General features: G+C 41.2%; 1 protein-coding gene across 1 annotated transcript in view; it reads right to left on the bottom strand.

The window, feature by feature from the left end:
* The window catches only part of ST8SIA2 (ST8 alpha-N-acetyl-neuraminide alpha-2,8-sialyltransferase 2), a 389,812-nt gene that overhangs the window by 138,997 nt on the left and 226,205 nt on the right, over positions 1 to 24,610 (bottom strand). The window lies entirely within an intron of this gene.

Genomic DNA, 24,610 nt, shown 5'->3' on the forward strand with positions numbered 1-24,610 from the left:
ACAAGAACTGTAAACGAATCACAGCTCACTCGCCATATTTAGATCGAGATCTGAATGGCCTCTCGAGGAGAACATTTTAAAAACCACAAATGAGTGAGGGAGACATGTAGGAGGCAGGGGTATCCCTCTAAAGCGGTCAAAAAGGTCCAATGGCAACACTTTGCTGTATCTCAGAGGTTGGAGTTGGTGATTGACTTAGAGTTCTCCTTAGCATGCCGTAACAGTAGCATTCACAGATATACTTTCAAGCGCTTATTTGGAGCTCTAAAAACTAAAATTGCATATGATACTTTTAAGTTAAGTACAACTCAATGGTAAACACCAAATCTAACATAAAAATAAACATCTTCAAATATTTCACCAGCATCATCATACAGAAGTAACGAAGACCTGAGATGTCAGACTCCCATCCTTTGGAGTGACACCACTTATACGTTGAGTGACCCAGAATATTCTAACCCAAGGTGTGCTTTGAAAGAGGGAGAAAAATATCCATTCATAACTTCTCCTTGGGCCATAAATGAGATAGCCAGAATATAGAAATTAAAACTGGAAAATGGGTTTGTGTGGATAAATATGTTTGCTGTATTTACCATCCACAGATAAACTTTTGAACAACTATTGTCTCAATTGGACAGTGCAGTTGAAGAATGCTTTTTAGCTTCCTTGTTCCGAGGGACCTTTCGAAGTTTAGCTGGAGATAAATACGTAAAGTAAAATCAAGAATAGAATACTCATAGTGAAGGACAAAATTGTTAATGAAAATATAACGAAAAGATGTAAGATCATTATCACCAATGCCTGGGAAAGCTTTCAGGAATAACATGTTGTCTTGCTGCATGACAAACTGAACCAGGACTTAGCAGCCTTTTGGAAGGGGTGAGAAGGCTCTTGATATTGCAATATATGGAACTGAATCTTCAGGATGACAAAATAGTCAGCAACTCTGGTGAAGGAACTTGCTAGTGACATTGAGACTCACCAAGAAACTTGAAAGGCATGGCTTTACCTAAATATTGTACATGATTACCCCCGGGACATTAAGTGGGCCGGGTCTCACCAGTGCTGACTGAGCACCGGCAGTTTTTTAAAGGGGGCCTCGAAACGGGTCACTATCAGGCTCTGTGTTGTGCCCTGCCACAGGCGGTCCGTTATTTTCCGGACTGCAGTGACAGCAGGCACATCGATGTGCGCATGCTCACACTGTTCACTACTCACTAGTGGAGAGGTTAAGGCATGACATCATGCCAGGTGAGCGTTGTATGGGAAGGGAAATCCTTTAAAGAGAGTATTTTTTCTCTGGATTTCCCTTCTCTTTTTGAAACTCGGGCGCAGCAACATTCCTGTGGTGTCACCAGCGCTTTAAATGGAAGCTTTTCCAATACTATGTACAACAAGCCATAGTTGCTGCTTATGTACCTTATGCAACTATCAACCATTGACAAAGACAATAGTCCTGTCTTGTTGTAGGTCTGATATTACTTGTTGTATCATATATCAGGATGCAATGACAGGAACAGCAAATTACAAGTCGGGCAGTGCACTATGCTTAGCACAGATTTTTAGCTTACATTTTTTTAAGCCACGCCCTTAATTACACTGCCCACATCCCTTTGAGACACCCCCATTTTTTTCATCCCACTTAAAGCCCTGATTACCCCCCTTTTGAACCTAAACTGTATGTGTGCGATAGACTAACACAGAAAATGCATCCGTGTAAATGCAGGGTCCACTTCCCAAGATGTGTTTTGCTCACCCTGCACCATTGCATGCTTATAAATGTATTTGATTACCAGCTCATACAGCAATCCTTTGATTAATTATCTCTTTCACTGTCATATATCTCTCTCCCAGTGCTGGAAAGTAGGGGAATACTGCTGGATCCAATTTCTGTCAGCTTTTTTTGGTCTGGATCTGGGATTTGTCCTACCAGGGAAATATGCAGAATTTGTCCTGGTGTCATTTTCCGACACAGAACATAAATCAGTACATTGTCTGTATTCTGTTGTGAAAGGTATCATAAGGCAGCACAAGGGGGATTTGTTATTTTCACTTCCAGTTGGGCCCAAAATAAAGGCCTGATTTTAAAAGGCATCAGCCCTTCTTATGTTCAAGTATCATCTTGACTAGGAGCCACCTGGAGCCTAACACCTAGATACAAATGCTGTGGAAGGAAACAAAGGCACACAGCTTATCATTTCACAATTACTTTAAAGAAACTATGACTTGGAGGCAGGTTATTGACTTTATACAACACCCTATGTAAGTGATGTGCTTGCACTGTAAACATACAAGATAGATGTATCTGTTTGTATGAATAATTACACAAATAATGTTTTAAATGGCACCTATTAATTTTTATAAATGTATTTATTTTATAACGCTCTCTTCCCCGTGCAAGGTGTCAGAGCTTTTTAAGGGATGTACTGAGATACATAAAAATCATACCAGTGTGTAAATCAATGTACAGGAAATGCTACGTAAGACAATAGGGTTATGGCGTGTAAGAGTCACACATCACCCATACTGGTAAACATTATATATTAAGAATGAATAGTCTAGAGAAACAAAAAGTCACGATATAAAATGTAACACAGCCATTGGGGCTGTCTGACTAACAAGACGTTATACTTCTTAAAGGAACCCTTCATTGCAATCTTAGAATAGCAATAGATTGAGAGAAAAAACAATAAGGATCTAAACCCATGACTTGTAGTTTTCATGCACTTTCTTGATGCCAGTAAATAGATCACTGTAGCATTGCAAGGTATGAACTGAGTGTAACAAAATGGTCTCAGTGTGAAAAGCAGTGGCCCTTTACCTATCAACATAAAATACAAATCTGTGATCTGCATGTTGCATGTATTATGCAGCAGGCACATGAACCCTCTATGCTACTTTATGAGTTAAAACTGTGACTGAAAAAAACACAGAACTCTCCCAGAACTTTATTAACCACCAGATTTATCTTACCACCATTATTATCCCCTCAAAATTGCTGGGCAGACGAAGACCTCTGCAGCAGGTGTTTAACCTCTATAAGATATTTTAAATGCCGCCTTTGTGACAAATTAAGTAAACTAGAGCGGATTTACTGTTAGGTCACCTGCTTTCCAGATTTTACTTTAAATAAAATGTTTACATTCACTGTCAGACTCTACTGTGCTTACTCCACCCCTTGTAGCTCCACCCCTTTTCTCTGCCACACTTTAATCCCACATATATAGGTTCGATAAGTAAATATTTCCAAGTTCCAGCACTGCTCTATCCTGAGGTTTGCTTTTAATCAGATATGGAGGCACCAAATGTTAGTGACCTGCAGAGCCCCGTAGTCGGGGTAACTGAAAATCAAAGGAGCGAATATTTGTCATTCACTGAATTCCAAACAAGAATTAATGCTGCTGCATTGTGTTTTCACTATGCTGCACATGGCTATTAGCAAAAAAATATGGCCTTGACTAATTTTCATGCACCTATTAATGTCCAACGCTATCAGTATGAAAACAGCAGCTGGTGGTGACAGGCTCGCGCCCCCTCCCTTGCCAGTGAGCACAGCTGGGTACCCAGTCCTCTGACTGCAAGCAGAGGGAGAGGATAAGGCGTGTTAATCCCTTTCTCGTATCAGGCCTTCTGCTCCTACATTCGCCAGTCAAACTAGTGAGGGGCTCAAGATTTTTGTGTAAAGTGCTCCAAATGGTAAGATGTAAAATATGCCAGTTTAAGGAAACCAAGTGGAGTTATGCTGAGGTGCATACAAGAGATTGTAAATAGACGCTTCCTGCAGAAATGGCATTGGCAGCCGACTAACATGTGGTGCAAATACCATGCCAGCATTCCAGTCCCATATAATCCTAAATTCCCGCCACTTTCAAAACCGCAGGCGCCGCGTGGCATGCGCCGGGTTTTGTGCGGCAGCAGCTGGCGCAGGGACCTTTTGCTCGTGTTCTCAGGGAGTCTATGCCAACCCAGCTTAATGTCACGCGCCAGGAACAGAAGAAGCGACAGGTGCTGGCTTGATTTCGCCCCTAAAATGGTGTACTGTGGAAAATGTGATTTTTCAGGAGAATTACTTATTGGAAGCGTGCACAATGTCTTCTGAAACCAGCAGTATCCCTCCTCGTCTGAGCTTTAATTTCTGTCCACGGGCAGCAGAACTCCTGCGCTGTCGGAGCATCGGGATTACAGCTCTCCAGGTGAGACCACCGAAGGCTAGGCTTCTGAAGGATCAAGCAGCCGAGCAGCAGACTTCCCGATGCTCACCTCAAAAAGAAATATTTCAAACACTTCCTTACACCATTAGTCTTAATTATTCATCACAATCCCAGGCGCTCACTCCTTCATTCTGCCAACGGCAAACACCTTTGGAGAAGTCTATTATAAAGTGACCAGATGCATATTGCAGGCAGGTTAATGGTGTGAGTCATTCACACAAAGGAAAGGAGCAGTCTGATGTAAAACCAAACAGAATATAAAAGTAAATCTGCCGGGTGTACCAGCTGATCTCTTTCATTAAAAGAGGGTAATTGCAGCTTGGGAAGGCAGTGGAATTGAGAGGGCTATGCTAATAGCTCCCTATCATATGCTATACATCTCGTACTCCTTTCCCTGCATTACACCCTCAGGTGGAGAGACCTAAGACAAGGCAAGAGCACCACTGTGGTTAACACCACAAGACACCGGACACTAAAATGCATCCATTGAACCAAAAAATAGACAATCACACTCCTAAAGGTGCACAGAAGTTGAACAATAAGTATCCTTGTAGGGCGGAGTCAGGAGAACATGGCGGCTGCACGCTGAGTAGCCGCTGCACCTCAGATCTTCATCTGTTCCCCGTTGCGTGTTTGACTGCATAACGGAGTGCCACCGTTGGTAAAGTAATCTGGAAACAGGAAAACCTACCTACTGCTGTTGTTTCTCTGTACGTTCCCAGGTTTTCCCTCTCCTCTTTTTCCCCGTATACACCACGGTGGGCGGCAATTACTGTAACGTTTGATGCTTAGCTGGCTAGGCTGCAGTGAGACTGCGAGGCGGCGGGGCAGTGGGGGCTGCAGAGGCCGTGCGGCCCACGGGATATCCTGTGAGACTCACCCCGGGGCTTGGAGTTTTTTTTTGGAGGGGTGGGGGGGTGGGAGGGGGGGTTGTGTCTTGTTTCGGCTTTTCGGAAGACATTCTCCTTTGAGGCAGAGTGGTGGAGATGAATGCCGAGTGTGGCGGCTGTAATTAAGGCTGAGGCACCTGCGGGCTGGTTTCCTCCTGCATGAGCACCTGCGTGAGCTTGTTGGGGCTCAACTTCGACCACTAGCTCTTATCTGGCTCCTGTTTGCCTTTTTCCTTGTTTTTCCCAGACAGGCCCGCCTAAACCGGATGTGCATTGGACAGGACGGAGAGTGGGTGGGAGAGGGTGACAAGGACAGCTTCCCCAGCTTCTGCAGCTTTGCTTGAGTGGACACCAGGACTTGTTCTTCTTTCTCCACGTTGTCCTCCACGCGCTGGGGGTCTGCGGCACTGGAGTTGAGAAGGAGCCGCAGAGTGGCGGCCCGCGGTCTCCTTAGGGGGGCATTAAAGGAGCAGCAGTAGAAGCCAGCCTGGAGAGGCCCAAGGCGGAGTCGGGGCCGGTGAAGACTCAAGTCCAGTTTATCCAGGACGCCCAGTTCCACGAAGGCTTGCAGGTTAAAAGGGTTGGAATAGAGCTTCAAATCAAGGGGAGGTCAGAAGCTTCTGTGAGTCATTAGATAAAAAAGTGGATCTTCTGAATGTAAGGACAAAAACGATGCAATCTGAAGTAGGGTTACTGACTGGTCAGCTGAATGTCATGAAGGGGGACTTTGCAGCCTTGAATAAAGAGGAGGGTGTATTGAGAGACAGGCTGAAAATTGTAGAGAAGAACTCCGGCAGGAATAACGTACAGGTATTGAAAGTTCTAGAGGGCAGCAAAGGGAGTGATCTAAAACCTTTTATGATAAACCTGTTAAAAGAATCACTGGATTTAGAGATCACTGCCAAGGAGCTGGACAGGGATATCCAAAGAATTCATCGGGACCCCTTTAGACGTAACCCGAACCATCCCAAGCCAAGGAAAATCCTTATTATTTTTCATACCTATTCAGTAAAAGAGAATGTTTTGAATCTTTCTGTCAAACTTAAATCGCTGAGGGGTAAGGATTTTCCCTTCCAGATCCATTCAGATCTGGTTAGAGCCACTTTAGATCGACAATGGGAAATGGGGAGGAAGTTGGATGAATTAAAAAAATTGGGAGCAGTGGCCCAACTTAAATTTCCCACCTCCCTGAGGATTATGTTTAACAATAAAATGTACAATGTAAGATCAGTACAGAAGGCTGAGGACCTACTTGTAAACTTACAGTCGTCTTAATGCATAAATTAGCCGTTGGTGATATTAGTTTTAGATTAATTCCCAGATTTGTGAGGATTTACATTTATAAATAAGTTTAGGTATTTGCTGGTTTAGGAAAGGGTTGGGGAGGATAGGTAGGGTTTCCTCAGAAAATGGGGGAAGAAGGGGGAGGGTGATGAGATAAGTAAGATCAGGTTAGTTTTGATCAGGTCTTCCCCTCCCCTACCTTCCTCTTACCTACATTTGGTTCTACTTTTCATCCCCCCTCCCCTCTTTTTAGAGAATGATAGGTTTATAATTACAGTTGTATATAAGGGTTAGGGGAATAAGAGGCACATTATGGATAGGTGTGGTGAGGCGGGTTGCCTAGGTGGAGGTCTTATGTTTTGCACTCCAGGGTGGCCTTATTTCTTTAGGTTGGGGTTATGGGTGGAAATCTCAGGTTGCACTATCTGGACTATTTGTTCGGATGAATGGGGGTAGGGTTCTCCATGGGTGGGGGGTACTGAGGGAGGGAAGGGGGAGGAGGGAGGGTTATAATTCTTAATAAAATCCTCATTTCCGCTATTTTAGATTTGTCCAGAATTGTAATTAAAATAAATGGTATAGGTAAGGCACTGAGGGCATTAATAATTAAAATTCTACAGTTGGTTAGGGGAGAGAAGTTGGAGCCACCATGACCTCTCTATAGATTCTTTCCTGGAACGTCAAAGGCCTGCGCACAAGGCCGAGGAGAGATAAGATATTACAATACTTACGAGACTCCACGGCGCAGGTCATTGTCCTCCAGGAAACTCATCTCCTGGAAGAGGAGATGACTACCCTGTTAAAGCTGCATTCTTGGGTGGACTTCTATGTTAGCAGAAACCAAACAGCAAATATTCGTGGGGTATCAATTATTTTTGAGAAGTCAGCTAGGACCCATGTTTTCTCCCATTTGAAAGATCCAAATAGCAGGTGGGTGATTGTTAAAACCTTAATTATGGATACCCTTCTAATTTTAACTGGATATTACAGCCCTAAACAACATGACCCCTCTAGCTTAAAGACCATATTTTCACATTTACTGGATTTTCCAGAACTAATGGTCCTTGCAGGTGACTTTATTATAGTTTTGGATGTTGTATTGGATAAATCTCCATCTAACAAGGCAGTGGCCCTGTCTAAGTTGGGGGCTATGAAACAGTATACCTTAGTGGATATCTGGAGAGATAGATCTGGGCAGCGGCAGGGGGTGTCATATCGGAATTTTAAATATAGACACCAGTCACGTATCGACTTTGTGTTGGGAAGCTACTCACTAAGAAGCTTGGTTAAGAACGTAGCATATTAGGCACCCCACCTCTCGGATCATTCTGGCGTTCTCTTGACTCCCAAAAGCCAAGCTCCTGGTCCAAATAGGACTTGGTCTTTCAATCGTGCTATACTCAGGGAGAAGGAAGAAGAACTTTATCTTTCACAAGAAGTGTCTTGGTTTTTAGAGGTGAATGAGGGCACTGCCCGAATCACTTCAGTCTGGGATTCTTTGAAAGCCTTCTTACGGGGACAAATTACTAACAGGTCCTGTTATAAGAACAGAATATATAAGGAGGAGATCTCAGATATTGAGCATAGGTTAAAGAACGCAAAGGTAGATCTGGCTGCTCCAATGCCTCCCGAAATCCTACAGGAGAAGCGGGATAAGATCAGGGATTTGAAATCCCAGCTTGAAAGCATCCTAAACACCAGGCTTCTCCGAAGGTGGGAAGCCAGTAAGATCTCACACTTCGAATATAGGGAAGGAGCTGACAAGCTCCTTGCTTGGAAGAGTAAATCTAACCGAGGAAGGAGTTATATTCGATAGAGCAGAGATGAAAGGGGTTCTTACGCAACGGATGAGGAAATCCGTGATGCTTTTCGTTCCTTTTTCCAGAATATCTACCAATAGGTTGGCAAAGTTGATAGTCAGAGTGCCCAGAGGTGGCTTGAGAGCATGTCGCTTCTCTCTCTTAGCCCTGAGCAACAAAGATATCTGGATCCAGAGATTTCCTGCCTGGAAGTAAGGAGGCAATTGTAAAAACTAAGAGGGGTAAGGCTGCAGGGCCAGATGGCTTGCCTTCCGAGATATATAAGGTAATAGGGGATCAGTTATTCCTACTATGACCAAACTCTTCAATCAGATCTTGCAAGAAGGCCTGTTCGCGTCAGATTCTTGGAACGAGGCCATTATAGTATTAATACTGAAACCAGGGAAGGCGGCATCTAACTGTGGGTCTTACAGATTCATATCTTTTTTAAATGCTGATTATAAAATATTTACATCCATTATGGCAGCACGGCTGGGTACGTGGTGGGGATGTCCTGCATCTTGATCAGAAGGGCTTTGTGAAGGCTCGCCAGTTATCACACCTAACTTACGACCTTATCGGGGCAATAGACCTGGCATCTTCATACGCCCTTCCATTGGCAGCGATGACTCTAGACGCAACCAATGCCTTCGACAGGGTAAATTGGTTATACCTGTCGGAGGCCTTGAAAAAATTCAATCTTGGCGAGAAGTTTTGTCGCACTGTACAATCTATTTACAGGAGCCCTTCAGCTAGGTTGTTGGTAAACGGTGGTCTTACGACGCCCTTTGATATATCTAGGGGCACTAGACAGGGCTGCCCACTCTCCCCTCTCCTTTTGGATCTGTACATCGAACCTTTTGCCCAACGACTACGGGAGGATATTAATATTCAGTCTTTCAGATATGGAGAGTGGGAGAGGAAGGTAGCCCTGTATGCCAATGATGTTTTTATCTTCACGTCCGACCTTAATAGGGCCTTCCCAGCTGTCATCAGTCAAGCTCAAAATTTCGTATTAGTCTCGGGGTATGAAATCAACACGGCTAAAATGGAGGTAATGGTTTGGAATCAGGTGGCTGCACAGCATCAGTATCAGTATCAAATAAGCCCCACCATGAGATATTTAGGGGTTAAGATAGTTCAAGACATAGCCAAGATTGCGGAAATTAATTTGACGGCGGTTGCAAGAGAGTGTGTGAAGTTGATGAAGACCTGGACTTCGTTGCCTCTCTCGATTATTGGCAGGGCAAACTTGGCCAAAATGTCAATACTTCCTAAAATCTCTTTTCTTTTTAATTGCATCCCATTGTACTTTGATAAATTACAAATTGATAAAATTCAGAGGGAGATTAATTAAATTGTTTGGAGGTACAAATTTGCGAGACTAGCCTGGAAAAAGTTGAGATGACGAAGGGAGATGGGGGACCTGGCTCTGCCCGATATCCAGCTTTATGCTTGGGCCTTCCAATTATCTAACGCTCGTATGCTTTTAAAAATGCTGGTTAACATTTGGATAGGAGGGCTGTTTTTAGCAATGCTTCAGGGTGCACACAGGGTTTTTTGTTTAAGTTTGGGGATGTCAAGTTTTTAAGAAAGTTTGGCTGAAGGTGTTACAGGGCCTGGCAAGAACATGGGTCGGCCTGAGGAGGTCGGTATCTTTGGGTTACTTTTCGAGTATGGCCCTGTTATGGGACTCAACCGGGGGTCCAGAATGCCTGAGGGACAGTTTGGATGCCCCGTTAAGGGAATCAGGTCCGGAAGTCTGGGGTGATCTGATCTCAGATGGATCACTATTAGCTTGAGAGCAGCTGAGTGATAGGGTAGGGTCATGTCTCTCTAGGTTCAAATATCTTCAACTGGCTTGCTGGGTTCAGGCTCATGTATAAACTACCAAGTGCGGCCTATTGGTGGAATGTAGCGATTTAGAGTTTAATCTCGTGACCAGACCACGAGGGAAGAAAGAAGTTTCCTTTTGGTACCAGGCAGTGTTGGACGCAGTGGATGGAGAGGTTAAACTTGCTCAAGATTTATGGGGGAATGTTTTGCCAGACCAAGAGTGCGATACCCTGTGGCAAGTCTTGTGTACTCTATTATATGTTATAGTAAAGCCCGCGTGGCTGAAAAGGAATCACTTATACACCATACACAGGGTCTACTTCACCCCACTGAAACTTTCTAAAATTAACAAAGAGTTACCCGTATGTTGCAAGAAATGTGGTTTGGCCTCGGCTTCGAATTTACATATGTTCTGGCTCTGGCTCCTTTCTGGGATAGCTTTGGCAAGTTAATGACGGACCTTATTGGAATCCAGATTATTATTGACTTTCCTCTGGTCTTTTTTGGCCTTCAAGAGAATGTCAGAGGCCACGCAAGATCCTTACTTTTTTATGTTGTGCTCCTGGCTAGGAGACAAATCTGCATAAAATGGACAGATCCTATCCCTCCTTCCTTTCTAGAATGGCAATCTTCGGTCCTGGCGACCTCTAAACTGGATCTATTAAGAACTGGCAGCCAAAAAAAGAGACGTTTTTGGAGTATCCTGAAAACACGTTGAGACCTGGAGAGGGTGGTTTTTTTGTTGTTTTTTCCCCTCCTGGCTTCAATGATTATGCTGCCTGAACACTCTAAGCCCATGGTCAGGATCATCCCCAATACAATCGGGGAGCTTCTCAGACGAGGCCATCTAACTCTGGAAGTTTGTGAATTAGAGGTATCTCGGCTGATCCTTGAGTGCCCATATCAGCATGTCTTAGTGTCGGTAGGTGGGTGAGGTTAAAATCCTTAGCCGCCTATGGCTTTCAGTTCGCTGAGTGTGGGTACGGACGATCAGAATGTACATCAAGGTGAGATGGGCAGTAAATGAGGACAAAAAAAAATAAAAAAAATAAAAAATAAGTATCCTTGTAAACAATATTTGGGTGCAAGTGGGTATCAGCTACTGATCAAAGGTGTGTATATCAAGCCAGAATGCATCGTTCCTGGAAGGGAGAAACTTCCCCACCTTGGACAATGTAGGAGTGGTTATCGCTGTGTGAGCTAGTTCAGAGCAAGTAAGTATATATCAAAACAATATAGTCAAGGATAATTGATCCAATCTTCATGTATTGATATTGATTCATCAATTCTATAGTGGTAAATCATCACACTATATGACTTATATTCTTCAATATATCACTTTTCGACATCATTATTTACACAACCCAATGCATTTCGGAACTTTCAGGGGATAATTCCTAGAATGCAACAAACCTCTATTTAATCAAGTACTCTGAATATAACCAACCAAACAATCCAGTCTTTATCCAAAGCAGTCAAGATGTGTAAAAAAAAGTGCAAGCCTAGGAGCAGCGCGCTGGCGTGGCGACCTGCTTCCCGACCGCAAAAGTCGTAATTAGGTCCTAACTCCCAGAATATTTTACAATATATACATTTTGCCTATATGACACTAACCATACTAGCCATGCTAACCACAAAGGAGAATCAGAAAGCTAATACATCTGTCATAGGCTGTGCAACTTTTGATTTTGACAATAATTATTTTGTCATGTCATGGTTTATTCAAAATGTACTGTTGTGTTTTAACACTGGCTAAGAGTAAAAATATGTTTTGTCTCAAAAAGCAATCATTCCCACAGTAGTCACTAACACTCAGGGGAACTATTTTATTTCTGCATATGCTCCTCGTAAAAGGGCAGAATGCAGGCACTCACAACGAAGTTAGCTTATGCTTGAAGTAGACTAAAAAACAACTCATTCAGTATGCTGGAGTATGTGGAAGAAAAATGTGGATGACACAGTGTAAATAGAGGCTTGGATGAAAGTCTTTACAAATAAGTATGTCATAAATATAATTTTAGCAGTATAAAAATTTCTTGGCTAACCCCAGACCTTTGACGGAACTTGCATGTTGCAGGAAACCCACACACTGTGCAAATTAGAAAATCAACTCTCATTCTCTGCAGATACACCACTCACTGTCCTAGAGACGATTCATTGTAAATGATGGTATCTTGTAAAAAACAACATGCAGGCAGCATCCACACAAGCACTCTCTCACTATGTACACTACAAAATCATACACAGTTTTTTCACAGGTGTTCCCTACTTTTATTTGCATTAGCCCTTTAGAGTTGTAAATATAATATAATGAATAACAAGAAGTACAGTCCGCTGTATTACAAGTGCCATAGGATATAATGGACTTATAAGAACAGGCTATCCCTCATGTTCGTGACAGAGTAACCCTGCCACTAAATTCTAAATCAGGCCTTAAGATTTGGAAGGATCACTAAGCCTCTGCTAATTACTTGATCTGCACGCAATAGGCACATTCATTTAACATGCTGATACAGAAGAGCAAACCATGCTCACTGCTGCGCAAGAAAACACCACACAGCACTCATAAAGTCCCAGCAGCATTATATTTCATGAAATCGAAGTGAATAGGATTTTTAAGTCACACAAAACCGTTCCTTCCTTTTTCTTAACTGCAGAACACAAGTATAGAAACTACAAAGTCTGCAGTAGCTGGATAAGTAAGATTTCTTTCAATGGCGCAAAGAGCACCATGCTTCCTCTGCTGCTGAGATGGCATGAGATTCTGGCTTAAGCTTGAACTGCTCAATACAAACAAAGGGCCAATCCCTTCACTTGTGACATCCTCATCATAAATGCCTCACGTGCTCGACAAGCGTAAGCGCCTAGAAGGCTCAATACTCTTCTCAGAAGCGAATGAGATTGCCTTTATCAGCAAGGTAGACACATGGCCAAATTCTAAATTTGCATGGGCGCCACCCACCTGCAGTTCTGACCACATGGCAGAGCTCACAATAAGATCCCTGACTCTGAAACGTCTTTGCATCATTTTCAATGCACCTTTACTCTCAAGTCTGTTTGTAGCCTCTCACAAAAACTCCCAATGCAGTGACGCCTGCCAGGCAAAAAAATCAAATCAAAGGAAACCAACGGGAACTGCTAAAGACGTGTGTCGCCATTCTGAAATGTCTCAAGTGACATCCGAAATCACACAACATGCTATACTGCATCCACACTCCTCTTGCGCATCACGCAATGCTGCCCAGAAATAATACAACTTGCCTCCACCAGCGTTCTCCATACTCGTTGCTTTCCTGCACTTCCAAAAGGGAATTTCCACAGAACTACCACATGCCACTCCCAGTACAGCATGTGGGCCGCCCACAAATACAAGTGTAGAAGGACTATTAAACCATAGTCCTCTCTCCCCGGGCACAAGTTGATGCTGAAACTTCAGCAAACCATGTTCAAACTTTTTCTTTTTAATTAATTTCAACTTTACTTCCAAATTTAAATTTATTGCTTTCTTCCAAATGAATTCCTCATGTTTTCTTCACATGATACTGTAGAGACATTTATGCCAAACTTTAATTCTCCAATGCATTTCGGTGCCCCATGCACCTTCATCAGGGAAATCTTAAGTGCAGTTCCGTGTTTTTTGACATGGACGATAGCGATTGCACTTAAGAAATCTATCCCGTCTTTGTCTTTGCATTCCTTTCAAGTCACAATGGCGCCACCATGTTTTACATGATATCAGCTGGCTTCATGCGGTCACCTGGTGAGGAGCCGATGTCGAACGGTGTTCACACAATTAATTGAAAACCCCTGCAGAGAGTAGGTTTCCAGCTAATTGTTTGAAGGCTTTTCACGGCAAATGCACATTCCATGCCGTGACACCTCCACAGAACAAAGGAAGCAGCCGTTCTCCCCCAAGAGGGCTGCCTTTGGGATGCGCACTTTCAGTGGACCACCTTTTTGTGGCGTATTTTCAGTGTGCCTCTGCGCCTGTGTCCATAATACAACTCGGGCGGGAAGACACGGCGAATGCCTCATTTGCTTGGAGCGAAAGCCCCATGCAAAAGAGGGAACACCCTCTTATGATAGTACCGGCACAATGTGCCAGCGCTATCAGTATTACGGAAGCATCGGTGGCCCCCTCTGTAGTACCACTGTGCCCGAGAGGTACAAAAGAGGGTGGCACGCCCTTTCACCCCCAGGAAACATTGTATAATATGGCTTCAGGTAATCTATGCATAGAAATTTCTATATAGGCGAGGAAAATCCACTCCACCTCCCCACAGATGAATTCCGTCACTTCTCATTTCTCTGCAATGCTACACTTTTCCTGTTTTAAAAATGTCTTTCTACTGGGTTCAAACCCTTAGTCAGTATGACATATGATATTGAGTCAATGAAGGCAACCTATTAGGAGTCTGAAAAGTCTGAGAAAATAAATGGTTTTAATCTAGAAAGGATGGATTAGTGGCATGTAGAGCATGGCAGGTCTCAATCAAAGCACGTTATTTTTGCATTCTATTGCGTACTATTCTATGTTGTGCAATGACAATGAAGTCTCCATTGTGGTCCTCACTGCACTGCTTAGAAGCAAACACACCGTCTGAGGTTCATTCCCTCAACAGAGAACGGAGGTATTTGTGGGTGCTTCTTAAAGAAAGTCTTTCTCTTGCCAGGGGCAACAGAAACATTTGATGGTCCTGGCCTGGTGTAGTCACAGGGAACAGAATTACTGAAGATTCCTAAGCACCATGATCACACTCACTTCATGCTGCATCCCATCTCAACTCAAGTCTGTGAATGGGCTAAAAAATTAGGCTGGTGACAGACGCAACCTATATTCCAGTCAGTGCCCCCAACAAAATGGATGGCTACCTCTGACAGGGGTGGGGACACACCTATTCAATGTAAATATATAAATTAATAATGGGAAATGAATCCCTATATTATTCCAAAGGGAAAGCACATCAGTACTAGCATGAAGTGGTAGGGGACAAAATCACTATTGTACCATAAAATTAGAGCAAGTGTATTCATACGCCACACAATTAGTATGCGTATGGTTGGTTAATTTATATATTTACATTGAATAGGTGTGTCCCCACCCCTGTCCTGATGAAGACCCCACAGCAAGGATAGCAACTCTACCTGCATAATAGAGGGTCGAAACGTCGACAACTATTCGTATTATCAACTCCACGCCCTAACGCCTTCATTATTTGAACTTTGTGGAGTATGCTGTTATGTGGAAATAACAAATTGAACCTTGTGGTCCCCATTTCTACACACACTGTGTAGCATGGACAAATGATGTATATTTACTGATTTAATTGTCACTACAAAATTTTCTTCCTCTTTCCCTTCACTACTTCCTCACAGGATCACTCCCCCCTCCCTTGTCTCTCCACTATATTTGGGGCACTACGCAAACTATGTTTACGTGTTGAGATAATTTATATATTTGCTATAAACATTCACATTGTGATTAAAACAATGTGAACAGATTTGTTTCTTGATTGATTTATTTTTATTTTTTGCCTTGTAAATTGTTCTCTGAGTACTGGGACTCCTTCCTCTTATTACAGTCTGACATTGGAGCACTGTTCGGAGTATGCAGAGTGTGTTCAATGGTCCATGCTTTATTTCCAAGTCACATGGCTAGGTGCAGTGTGTTTAAACATTTCAAGCGATGTTGAATTGGAATGTGCAGGGGCGTAACAGAGGCCCCTGCAGCACATGGGTGCCCCAATGCTTCAGGGGGCAACATTCAGCACAAGGCCAATTAATGTGAGACAGGGGAGACTCATGACCCCCTCACCACACTTTGCAGGAGAGGCATCATTTTGCGGTACGCCTCTGAGTATGAGCTCCTTCACCAATGTATTCAAGAGGATGGAGAGTTGAATGAAGAAAGCCCCACCCCATCCGTCAGTTTCCTCAATCTGAAGTAGGGTGTCAGTGGAAGGTCGTTTTAGACTCATTACCTGTATGCAGTCACCTAATCGCTTTAATATATATATATATATATATATATATTTAGAAAACCAATCAGTGATGTTAGAGTGACATAATACGTGTTTTTGTGAGGAAAATTCAAAATGCATACTATTTCTCACAAAACAATGAAGATGTCATAACATGTGATGTGATAAAGAAAGTGCCACACCATGCTTTTAAGCCTGTCAGCTTGGGGTCATATGACTGTCTTCCATTCATATTTCCAGATTTCCATACACACTTCTATGTAAATAACTTAACTAGATACATTCTTTCTAGTGCATAGCATCCATGTTAAAATGTTACTCCATTGTGACCAATGACGGTCAAATGACAGCAGCCATGGTTTGGCAAGCAACCAAACCAGTGCGCCACAATTTATCAAAGATGTAGGATGTCTTGTTGGCCCTTCTGATCTCACTGCATTAAAGATGACCGTTTGGCTGGTAATCAACCCTGAGATCTGCACACCCATACATCCTCATTTTAGGAGCGTTGTTAAATTAAGACCCATCTTTTTACTTTTAAAGCAAAAACATCACTAAAACACCACCATCTACGATCTGTGCCTCCTGTTGAGGTTGCTTCCCTGACTGCCCCAATCAAACTGGATTATCTGTTTAACCTAGACCAGTGTTTAGTAACCTGTGGTCTGGGGTCCCACGAAGGTCTGCAAAGCATTCTCAGGTGGGCTGGAACTGTTCAGAAAATTGTGTGATATTAACACATTAATAAAGTGTAAATACATAGAAAAAAAAAACATTTTCAAGTGTTCTATAAGTGTGAAGGAATTTGAAATTGGAGCTAGAAATTAAGTTAGTATTCTAGGATTAATTTGCAGCAGTACAAATGCATGGATGATGAGTGTGCTCATTTTAATTTACAAAATCTCCAACCTTCCTCCTTAAATGTAAAAGTTTGATTTTTTGTTATGTTTGTTTGTGAATTAAATTAAATATTTCAACATTTGTGTGTTTGCTTGATGAATGGTTGTTTCTGTATTTTGTGTGTGTTGTTTTGTGGTTCAAAACATCAAAAATGCTTACACGGAGTCCCCGCCTTCTAATAATGACTCAATGGAGGCCCCTGGATTTCAATACTGATTCAGTGGGAGTCCCCGGGTTACAGTAATGAATACGTGGGGGTTCACAGAAGTCAAAAGGTTAAAATCCACTAACCTAGATGATCCCTTTCGACATGTCTGGGTTGCTGTAGGGAGATAAATGTGGAGTTCTCAACCAGTGAATGAACCACAAAGGGCCATCATTGAGACCTGCTCATCTGATTTGATGTCTATGAAGTTGCTACCACATCACTCCTGTTCTGAAATAGCAGCACTGACTAAGAGCATATGCCAGATCTCTACATAAGGAACGCAGACTGCATGAACACGCTCACAAATATTTGACTGAGGTACTCCAACTTTATGAAATACCAAATTTTGGCTTCCAATGATGAACTGTTCCTCTACTTAATACAAGGGTAATTCTTTATTTTTGTTTTTACATAATGCATATGAGTCTCCAAAGATAAACAGAGCACTTGTATAGAATGTAATTTTGAGAAGAAGAAAAGGGGACACAGTAAAAAAAGATTTTTTTGCATGAAGAAGGAAAACGATTCGTGATGAAGAGGATGGAAATCATGCATAACAGATTTATGCTAAGAAGACTCACCACTTTGGAACTCCACAACTATGGAATGGAAACACACATACACACACACACAAGCACACACACACGCTCAAGCACACTCACACACACAGTACCACCCACACAAACACTACCACCCACGAACACATATGTATGCATGTTCACACTCGCTCTCTTTCTTTCTCTCCCTCTCTTTTATTCATTAGAAAATGGCTTCTACTGCTTTTGCAACACATGATTATGGAGTAAAACCCTTTCACTTCGAAAAGCCTTGTCTCTGTTTTAGACACTCGCACTGAAGTTCAAAAACAGCAAAGCAAACTGCTAGAGTAGATTGAATGCTTATTTCTCTGCTAAGCATGACTGCAGCTGTTCCTTCCTTATGTTGCCTAAGCTTGTTTGTGAGGCAGATGTGGCATTATTTTTGATCAGAGCTCAGAGATGCGTGACTTCCAGAAACAATTTGTGCTGATTTTAATCGCATATTTTCTCCCTCATGCTGTTTTTCTTTCACTCTTGTCCTTCCCTCCATAACTTACACATGCTGGATCTGTGCTTTAAGGCACTGGACAATGCTGCAAATATGGTTTATGATCTGTAATGACTGTCTAATTGCCTAGATATATGTGGGGAATTTACAATGAATGATGCACTATTGATATTGTCATTTTTTACCCCCACATATACTCAAACACACAGATACACACATAAAACACAGTGGCAGTGATCCCTGTGTACATGTAGTTATGACGTTAGGACTGTGTTTCCATAGAAAATAGATTTTTTGGTTTGCTAATAACTTTGACACTGTTTGTCAAATCTTAAATCTTCTCAAAAACACACACACACATATATATATATATATATATATATATATATATATATATATATATATATATATATAATATATATATATATATTCACTGAAAAAAACATAGGTTTCAGGGAGGTTATAGTTAGAAATTTGTATTTAAAAAACCTTTGAACTTCACTGAAAAAACCATAGGTTTCAGGCACGTTATAGTTAGAAATGAGCATTTAAAAACCTTAGAAATTAACTGAAAAAACCATAGGATTCAGGGACATTATAGTTAGTTGGACATTTCACTCGTACAAAACCAGAGAAATTCCGCCGTTATAGTTAGTACAGCTAACTATAACTCACACCCCCGCAATGCACTGCTCATGATGTCACATATTACATCATTCATGAAATGGTCAGTGACATCACTGATGACATCTCAAATGACATAACTGATGACATCACTGATGACATCATCCAGTGACTGTGTTTCTATGAAGTTTAAATACATTTTATAAATATGCCAAGGTATTTTAAAGAATGAGTGGGTGTATAAGTGTCTGGATGGAGGATTTAGCAGGTGCGTAACTGACTGTATTAGTGAGTGTTTAAATATGTCTTACTGAATGCATGGGTTAGTGACTAAACTGTGTGAATAGCTGTATTAGTCTGTCTGTTGTTGTGTACGCTGCTGCATGGGTTGGCCAGGTGCTACATGAGTGTCTATATGGGTTATCGATTGGTTGCCTGAGTATTTATATGGGTGCCTGAGTGTGTGGGTAGGTGGGAGGTATGTGACTCTGTGCATAGATGTGTGAGTGGTTGATTCACTGGGTGTATGGGTTCAAGAGTGCACGTGGAAACAGCTGTATGGGTGGGTGAGTGTGTGTATGGGTGTGTTGGTGAGTGAATAGATGTCTAAGTGGTACATGTCCAAGTAACTACATATGTAAAAGGCAGTGTGTGTGAGAGTTGGAGTATATAAATGACTATACATGAGAGTCAGTGATTGTGAGAGTGGCTGTATGGATAAGTGTGTACTTGTGGCGCACAGTCAAAATATCTATTTTTAAATATCGACCTGCCTTAATATCGAGTTTTAAATATTGTAGGGACAGAATATCGAAGTCAGGAATATTGTTGACCAAAATATCAACCTTAAGGTAAGTAATATAATTTTTTTTAATACCGAAGTAAGGAATATCATTAGCAAAAATATAGTTGTCAAAAATATTGATTTTTTGTGATATGTATTTTAGTATGTATTTTATATGTATGTTTAACCTTTTTTTAAATGTATTTTCATAAATTTTGAAATACATGTTTAGAAATTAGTCATTTTGTTAAAGTAAATTTGCGTTTTAGTATCAGAGCAGGTTGTGTGTTTGTAAGAGAATAGGGTAGGAAGTAATTTAATTATAAGTAATTCATTAATATGTTTATATTTATTGTTTTTGATTATTAATTAATTGTCAATTGATTAATAATTGGTAATTAATATTTATTAATTGGTTAATTTATAACTGTATTAATTATAATAAATGTATTATTACTTTTTATTCATTGTTATTGGTTATCAATTGTCAATTAATAATCAATTGGAAATTAATTTGTATTAATTGGTTAATTTATAATTATAGTAATTATAATTAATGTAAAACACATTTTTATTTATTGTTATTGTTAAGTAATTTATTGCTAATTCAATATTAATTGGTAATTCATTTTTATTAAGTGTTCAATTGATAATTACATTAATTATGTTATTATTTATGTATAGTGGGTTGTGGGTTTTTAGGGGAATAGGGTGGGAAGTATTTAAATTAAATTAATTAATTATTCAGCTTTTATTTATTGTTATTGATTATTAATTTATTGTTAATTCATTATTAATTGATTAATTTATAATTATATTAATTATACAGAATTTACTATTAATGTTTATGAATTGATTATTTGATAATAGCATTAATTGTGTATTTTGTATGTGCTGTGTGTTGTGTGTTGTGTGTTAAAGGGGTAATAGTGTGGGAAGTAAATATTAATTTATTTTCATTGGCATTCATTATTTTTTTTTGTTAATTCATTATTAATATGTTATTTATTTTAAAAAATATATTTAATTGATAAATATGTAACTGTAACCCCTACGCTATCTGACATTTTCCACACTGTTACACTCACTGGAGTTGGAATAGTAATTTTAACCCCTACGCTATCCAACACTTTTCCTACTGTTGCACTCACTGGAGTGGGAATAGTAATTTTTACTCCTACGCTATCCAATGCTTTCCCTACTGCTGCACTCACTGGAGTGGGAATAGTAATTTATATCCCTACACTATCCAACGCTTTCCCTACTGTTGCACGCACTGGAGTGGAAATAGTAATTTTTACCACTACACTATCCAACACTTTCCCTACTGTTTCACTCACTGGAGTGGGAATACAAATTGTTACCCCTACGCTATCCAACACTTTCCCTACTTTTGCACTCACTGGAGTGGGAAAAGTAATTTTTATCCCTAAAGCTATCCAACACGTTCCCTGCTGTTGCACTCACAGGAGTGGGAATAGTAATTTTTACCCCTACACTATCCAACACTTTCCAAACTGTTGCACTAACTGGGATTGGAATAGTAATTTTAACCCCTATGCTATCCTGCGCTTTTCCTACTATTGCACTCACTCTGGAGTGGGAATAGTAATTTTTACCCAGACGCTATCCAAAGCTTTCCCTAATGCTGCAATATGTGGAGTAAGTATATATAATAATTTATATGTATATGTTTAATTACTTTTAGCATTATATGTATTAGTTATTTATACATTTTTTAATATTTTTAACTATATTTCTTTTAATTATATGTATTATTTACTTACTTTTACTTTATTAATAAAACATGTAAAAAAAGATATTTTTAACATCGATATTTTTGACAACTATACCTTTTTGCTCTATATTTTTGTACGTACCTTTATGTACATTGGACTTCGATATTTCTGAGTAGATAGTTTTGTAGGTCGATTTTCTGTCCGTTGATATTTTGTCAGACATTCTATACTTGTATCAGTGATTGTATAAGAGAGTAAGTATGCGTTAGTATCTGTATGAATAAGTGAGGTGGTGTGTATATAACTGTGTAGGTGAGTAAATGGAAGTGTAATTGATTATTTGCATGGCTGACTAGATGTGTGAGTAACTCTGGATTAGTGGCGGTATGTTAGTGTCTGTATAGGTGTATGAGTACATATGATAGTGTTGTATTGATGAGTGACTGTATGTATGATAGGGGTGGGTGGACATTTCCATTCCGCCCACGGAATGTGCGGAAATTTGCCCCTTCCGCAGAGAAGGCGGTAAAACGGGTCAAATTTTCGCACACTCTGGGGCAAAACGGAAGTTGGCCGCCCACCGCCTGCCCGCCACCCGCCTCCCGCCCGCAATAGTAAACAGATTAAAGCCTGAAATAAGATTTAAAACACTTACCTTATCATGGAGACATCTCTTCCTGGTCTATCGCGCCTTCTTCTTGAAACTGTGCATGTGCGGGGGCCTGCGCATGCGCATTCCTGGCTTTAATCTGTTTAATATTGTGGGCGGGAGGCGGGTGGGAGGCGGCCAGGAGGCGGGCGGGCGGCGGGTGCCACGTAATGAAAATTTGCGGAGAGGCACGAAAATTGGTTCAATTTCCGTGCCTCTCCACGAAAGTCCATTACGCGACGTCCTCCCACCCCTAATGTATGAGTGATTGTATGGGTAAGTGAGTGCGTATGTAGTAACTGGTATAGATGTGCCTATGGTTTCAAAAATGGTAGTCTGTGTATTTTACAGTGGGTGTATCAAAGGTTATATTAGGGTGTGAGGAGGTGCATTCAATTTTCACATGGATGATGTCATCAGTGATGTCATTTGAGATGTTATCAGTGATGTCATCAGTGATATCACTGACAATGTCATGAATGATATAATACGTGACGTCATCAGCAGTGCATTGTGGGGGCGCGAGTTATAGTTATCTGAACTAACTATAACGCCAGAGTTTCTCTGGTTTTGTATGAGTGAAATGTCCAACTAACTATAATGTCCCTGAAACCTATGTCTTTTTTTCAGTGAATTTCAAAGGTTTTTTAACTGCTAATTTCTAACTATAACATAGCAGTTGCTTTTGCAGAGTGGAGGAGAAAGGTGTGCGTGGCCTCCAAACACCTTTTAGCAATCCCATTGTGAGGGATTTAGCAAAGGTAACAGGAATTTTGTATGGATACAATGGAAAAATAAAATAAACTTTTTAATACCTCCAGTAAATCCCACGCAGCAGGATTGCTAACTTATTATATCCGGCCCGCACCCTCCCTGCTCATCTGTGCAAACACGCCCCCTGGTGCATTGTAAGTTGGGGGATTAAGTCCCCTTGAATCCTGAGGGTCCCTGGGGGCCAACTAGCCCACTAGGTACCTCCAGTAAATGCCACAGAGCTGAGTTGCAGAGAGGTGTCAAAAGGGGCATATCCTCGGACTACCTCTCTGCAACACAGCTCTGTGGTGCTTACTGAAGGTCCCTAGTGGGCTTGTTGGCCCCTAAGGACCCTCAGGATTGAAGGGGACTTAATGCCCCAATTTACAATGTGCCAGGGGGCGCGTTTGCACACTTGTTATGTCAGGCCAGGCCCCCTCCCTGCACCACTGTGCAAATGCACCCCCTGGGGTGTTGTAAATTGGAGGATTATGTCCCCTTGATTCCTGAGGATCACTGGGGGTCAACTAGCCCACCAGGTACCGCCAGTAAGCACCACAGAGCTGCATTGCAGAGAGCTGTAAAAAGGGGTATGGCCTCAGACCACCTCTGTGCAACACAGCTCTGATGCGCATACTGGAGGAACCTAGTGGGCTAGTTGGCCCACACGGACCCTCAGGATTCAAGGGGATTTAATCCCGTAATTTACAACACGCCACTATTGCTTTTGAGCAGCTCCCCTTGCTCAAAAGCAATTCTGTTTTGCTTTCTTGAAGCGAGAGCAGGTTTCCCTGCTCTTGCTTAAAAGAAACCTGTTTTTTTCATTGAATTTCAAATGTTTTTTTAATGCTAATTTCTAACTATAACGACCCTGGAACCTATAGTTTTTTCTGTGAATTTTCAAGGATTTTTAAATTCTAATTTCTAACTATAATATCCTTGAAACCTATGTTTTTTTCTGTGATTTTCTAAGGTTTTTTTAAATGCTAATCCCTAACTATAACTTCCTTGAAACCTCTGTTTTTTCAGTGAATTTTTAAGGTTATTTAAATGCTAATTTCTAACTATGCCTAGATAGGTAGGACATCTACAGAAAGAGGAAGAAAGGCACAGACAGAAGCAAGAGAAGTGCAGAAAGAGACAATAGAAGTCCAGAAAGAGGCCTACTTTGACTGTACCTTACAACAGACTCATACAAATAAGCCTAATCACTAATCCGTCTCCCAAGATGTCATAAACCTCACTTTTCTCTTGAAGGTTCAACATTCATCGACTGCTCAGAATGTTAGGCCTACCAAATATAAATCAGCAATCCTAAGCATATCACTGTTGTAAGTCTGATCAAGTTTGTGAAGGTATGCATGCGCGTGTCTCAGCTTTTACCTAGTGACACATTACATAAAAAGAAAGATACAAATATTTGAATACCTGTGTTTCAAACAGCATACTTATTATAATTGTGTACAAAAAGGTAGAAGCAGAAGTACAGAAAGAAGCAAAAGATGTGCAGAAAGAGGCAAGAGGCGTGCAGAAAAAAGCAAGAGAGATGCAGAGAAAAACAAGAGAAGTGCATAAAGAAGCAACAGAGGTGCAGAAGGAGGCAAGAAGGGTGCAGAAAGAGGAAAAGAGAAGTACACAAAGAGGCAAGAGAGATGTACAAAGAGGGAAGAAGGGTGCACAAAGAGGCAAGAGAGTCACAGAAACAGATAAAAGACGTGCAGAAAAGGGGAACAGGGCAGCAGACCAAGGCAAGGGAATTGCAGAAAGAAGGAAGGGGGATGCATAAAAAAACAAGAGGGGTGCAGAAATGTACAAGAAAGGTGCAGAAAGAAGAGCAGTGCAGCAAGAACCAAGAGTGGTGTAGAAAGAGGCAAGACGGGTACAGAAATAAACAAGAAAAGTGCA

This window comes from Lissotriton vulgaris, chromosome 2_1 (assembly GCF_964263255.1).
Source record: "Lissotriton vulgaris chromosome 2_1, aLisVul1.2, whole genome shotgun sequence".
Classification (NCBI taxonomy): domain Eukaryota; kingdom Metazoa; phylum Chordata; class Amphibia; order Caudata; family Salamandridae; genus Lissotriton; species Lissotriton vulgaris.